Here is a 5,000-nt window from a genome sequence, read left to right as displayed (position 1 = left end):
CATTCCCACTAAAATATTTCTGAGCTATCCCTACGCCCTCCTTTCATCCCCCCCCCCTTATGCTCCCCCCATCCACCCCTCAACCTACCCTGGTTGCCCTACTAGCCCCACCCCCCTAATATACAGCCCAACCTCCCCCTACCCGCCCACTGCCATCACTTCACCCACTAATTTTCACACATGCCGCGGCCGCCTAAACATTTCATCAGCACATTCCACCAGCTTGCATAACGACGCAAAATGCAAGGCTTTAGGAGCGTCACTTAAGATACCGGAAAATCTCTCTCTCTCTTTCTCCCTCTCTCTCCCTTTCTCCCTCTCCTTTCCTTTCTCCCTCTCTCTCCCTTTTCCCTTTCCTTTCATTTCTCCCTCTCTCTCCCTTTTTCCTTCCCTTTTTCCCTCCCTCCCTCCCTTTTTCCCTCTTTCCTTATCTCCCTCCTTTTTCCCCTTTCTCCCTCCCTAATTTCCTCCCTCCCTCCCTCTTCCCCCCTCCCTCCCTCTTCCCCCCTCCCTTCCTCTCTCCCCCCTCCACCAAGAGGCACAAGAAGCGAGAGCAGCAAGGGAGGTCTTATCTCGCTGACTTGTGGGAGCACTCATCTCGCGCGCCACTGTTCCCCTTGGTGATGTGTGCGCTGAGAAGGCTCGCCCCCACTGGTAAATGTATCGTATACGAGAATGGTGATAATAACGAGAATGAGGATAATAACGAGGGAAACTAACAAAAAGGAAACGAAGACGGAGAGACAGCGAGAAATGCGAATTGCTACAGAGAGAAAAGGGCTCACGTGTTCGGAAGCGTGAGCGAAACATGTTATATCATGACATACGCTTTTACCGAAGCGAGATAAGAGGAGACATATGTGCTTCAGCTATGTTTTATTTTCATGAACTGTGACAACCTTCTTTTCGTCTTTTCTTACGTTCGCTCTCTCTCTATATCGATCTTTTATCTTTTTATGTGTCATTTCCCTTTTGCACGGCTTTTCCTAGGATTCTGGTTGATAAAATCGTTTTCGCACTCAAATCCAGCCTGAATTTACCTCCAGTTGATGAAATGAAACACCACAATAAAAAAGGAACAATGCATTGCGACGTTTCGATCAAAGTAAACCACTCATCAGCCAGTCAGATCCATCTCGGCTTTACTGTCAGATGACAAATCTCGTCTTTAAACCTTCCAAATTTCTTCCATTTTCATCGTGTCCGTGTTTCATTTCATCAATGAACACGATATTGTTCTGGTTCTTTACATCTCCGATTCTCCTACTGCTTCTCAACTTATCTGCTTCTCGCATTTTACCTCCATTCCCTCCTACCTCTCCACCTCTATCTCCTCTTCTTCCTCCTGCTCACCATACCACGCCGGCTTTACGTCACCCGTGCCACTCGCTCGTTCCCTATCGACGCCAAAGCACCTGTCACGCCATAGGAAATATTCGCAGGAAATAAATGCCAGCACCTTCTTCATCACTGCCTGCATTACCACCAAGCTCTCGGAAACGGGGAAGCGCTGAATCAGATCGGTCGCTCGAATTCCCTGGTATGCATTTCCGCCGAGATATCTACGATTCTTATAATCGTCTTTCGCCTCTTTAAAAATAGTTCTCTTCATACTATACCCCTCCTGCTTCGCTCCATTGCGCATGTTCTATACTTTAGTTGTTTCTTATTTTATCCTTCTTCCTTTTTGAAATATGCTTCTTTTCTTCTCTTCACCTTCTCTATCATAATTTTTTTCTTCCTTTCAACATTCTCTCTCTTCAAAGTGTTTCCCTCTTAATAGCCCCTTTTCTTCGACCGTTTTTCCCTTCACCTCTCAGCGCTCCGGTCTCTTTTTACTCGTCAAACAAGACCATCGGCAAGGTCGCTACAGAGTGGGTCTCTCCCGCCCCCCCCTCCCCTTCTTTTCCTCTCCCTCATACTCCCACCGCCAAGAACTAACCCCTCCCCCCCACACCTATCGTGCCCACACCTCTTCCACAGTGTTGCCAGATACTAAATTAGCGCCCAGCGTGAGTGGCATCTTGTCAGGCTGGCCCTCAAACCTGGCACCCGACGGAAGGGACAAATTGCGCACAAATTATTCAACACATCGCTCCAGTCACTGTCACTGTTATGTCAGTCTAATGTTTATCTGGATTATTTTCACGGGTGAAGGCGCAGGTCAAGCTATTGCTTTTGCCGCTGTTATTTTCCTAAATCGTTATCATAATTTTTTGCACGTCATCAGCATGATTATACCCGTTTACGTCATTTGTCCTTCTCTAAATAAGAAGGTATTCATAACTAACATCCGTGCTGCTTATATCATGGTAATGTTGCTGGAATTGGATACGATACAGAAACGATGTTCGTTAGTAGAGCAGTTAACAACAATGCCTCTGGTAAAGACTTAGCGTCGATGAACCTATTCTTAATTACTTGCCGCACTCGGCAGCCTGTCTACGACAGTTTATGACTGTTTATTAGTGTTTGATCAAAATGCTAATAGGGCAGATGCTGGCGGATTTTCTTTAAAGCTAACAAAACTTCTAAATCAAGGTGATGATGGGCCCTTTGCTGTGCTAAGGAGATGCATCAGCTAATCTCTCCACTGGTTATTTCTACTGGCTACTATATGCACGTGAGTTGAATTCTAATGATCTATAGTCTATACTGTTGTAATTTTATCACAAAGAAGTCATATACAAATACCTCACTGACGTTCATTGATGACAACATTCGCTGATGCTGAATGGAAGATCATTTGGTGAGGAGCAAATATTACGAATTCTCTTCATTGCTCTTGTTGAGTCAGAGATCGCCGCAAGACATCCCTTCCTTTCCAAGATGATTCTCGCGTAAATCCTTTCCCCTCCATTCATCCATCCTTCCTGGCTCTTTCCACGTTATCAGTTAGCCCTTCGTTAACCCGTCCTCCTCAACGCCTTCCTTTCCACTGACACAGGCTACTCCTCTCTCACCAACCCTCTTATTGGTCCTCTTCCACGGGTCCTGTGTACCTCCTCTCCTCTCCTGTGTACCCCCTGTCCTGCCGAGTCTCTCCTACAGGACCTATACCTCTCCTTATCATGATCTAACTATCCGGTGTCCCCCTTCCTGGTGGTCTTTCATAACCACCAGAAAGCAATATTTCCGCGTTCTTGTCAGTTTTGGCAAAGAATTATGAATCTGCTTTGTCTGACAGGTGCACAGGATACACAGCTTCTGGTATCTATAATATTAAAAAAAAACTTCTTGGGCAGATTATATCATTCTTGTTTTTTTGATATGCTAACTATTGTATCAAATCCCCCTGAAGCTGTTTAAATCCTTGTTCTAAGTTGGGAAAAAAAGCTTGAATGTTAATGTACTTTTTAAATCCAGACAATTCATTTTAATAGGTTGACACATGGCCTTTTTGGAATTAATGACAACATAAACAAACCTCGGACCACCATTGCTTCAATATCATTATCCTTACTCTCTCTTCCACTCTCACACTCGTAGGTAGTTAGTTAGTTTGTTAGTTAGGTAGGTAGGTAAGTAGCAAGGTAGGTATTAAGGAAGGTAAGTAGGTAGGATGGTAGGTAGGTAGGAAGGTAGGACGGTAGGTAGGAAAGAAGGTACAACGGTAGGTAGGTAGAAGGAAAGGTAGGATGGCAGGTAAGTAGGAAGGAAGGTAGGTAGGCAGGGAAATAGGTAGGTGGTAGCTAAATAGGTAGGTAGAAAGGAAGGTGGGGGCCGCGGTGGCCGAATGGTTAGAGCGTCGGACTCAACACTGTCACGACGGCAATCTGAATTCGAGGGTTCGAGTCACCGACCGCCGCGTTGTTCCCTTGGGCAAGGAACTTGATTGCCTACCTAGCCACTGGGTGGCCAAGCCAGCCCAAGTCAAGTGCTGGTCCCAAGCCCGGATAAATAGAGAGAATAATTACCTAAAAAAAAAAAAAAAAGGTAACACCGGCACTCTCCGTGGAAAGGAACTGGGGACCCTACCACGTACTCACTCCAAGAGCATCACAACATGAAAACTACAATTAAGTATCATGCTGTGACCACGGCGGCTCAGACATGAACCTACCGTTAAAAGAAGAAGAAGAAAGGAAGGTAGCTAAATAGGTAGGTAGAAAGGAAGGTAGGTAAATAGGTAGGTAGGTAGGAAGATAAGTAGGTAGGTAGGTAAATAGGTGTGTGTGTGTGTGTGTGTGTGTGTGTGTGTGTGTGTGTGTGTGTGTGTGTGTGTGTGTGTGTGTGTGTGTGTGTGTGTGTGTGTGTGTGTGTGTGTGTGTGTGTGTGTGTGTGATATGCATAATATTACATAAGATACCGAAGAAAGCAACGCTGATCATCTAAAAGACAAAACTTCGAGCTGGCTTCCCGTGACCTTCATATTGCTGACGGTACCAGAAATCTCGCCGCCATTAGCCTTCTCTTCCTCTTTTTTTTTTGTTTTTTTTTGTTTTTCGTTTTCTTTTCTTTAGATTAACGAGCAAATGATCATGCAAGGGTCATGTAATTTATTGATTCTTTCTCACCTAACGTTCTATGACTGAATGATGTCATGATGTCAAAATTCTGTTTCAACGTTTTATTTATTTTTCCCCAATGATTCTTTTTTGTTATCTGATGAAATGGCTCGTCAGCAAACTTGGCATTGTAAATTTTGCCTTTTTTTCTCTCTTTGCTTCACTATGTCGGATTTCTTATTTCTACTTTATTTAATTCATTCAGTTGGTTACACACAACACCGGAGACATGTCTGACTAAAGATTTACACTTCTCTTTGTTACGTCACATTTCTTTTCTTTATCATCGTTAAATAGACATCTTGAGAATTAACTGTACCAAATTTGTTTAACTACTATGAGTTGATGACAATCCTCGAACAAAGGGAAAACTGCAATTAACCTGAAACATTCAATTAAATTTAGTCTAATAACACAGAATATCTAAAATATGAAGGTGGTAGTAATTATTTTGAATAATTAGTAGTTTCTAGTAGAAAATAAAAACGAAGA

The sequence above is a fragment of the Penaeus monodon genome, chromosome 10 (assembly GCF_015228065.2).
Source record: "Penaeus monodon isolate SGIC_2016 chromosome 10, NSTDA_Pmon_1, whole genome shotgun sequence".
Classification (NCBI taxonomy): domain Eukaryota; kingdom Metazoa; phylum Arthropoda; class Malacostraca; order Decapoda; family Penaeidae; genus Penaeus; species Penaeus monodon.
Note: the sequence above shows the minus strand (reverse complement) of the source record.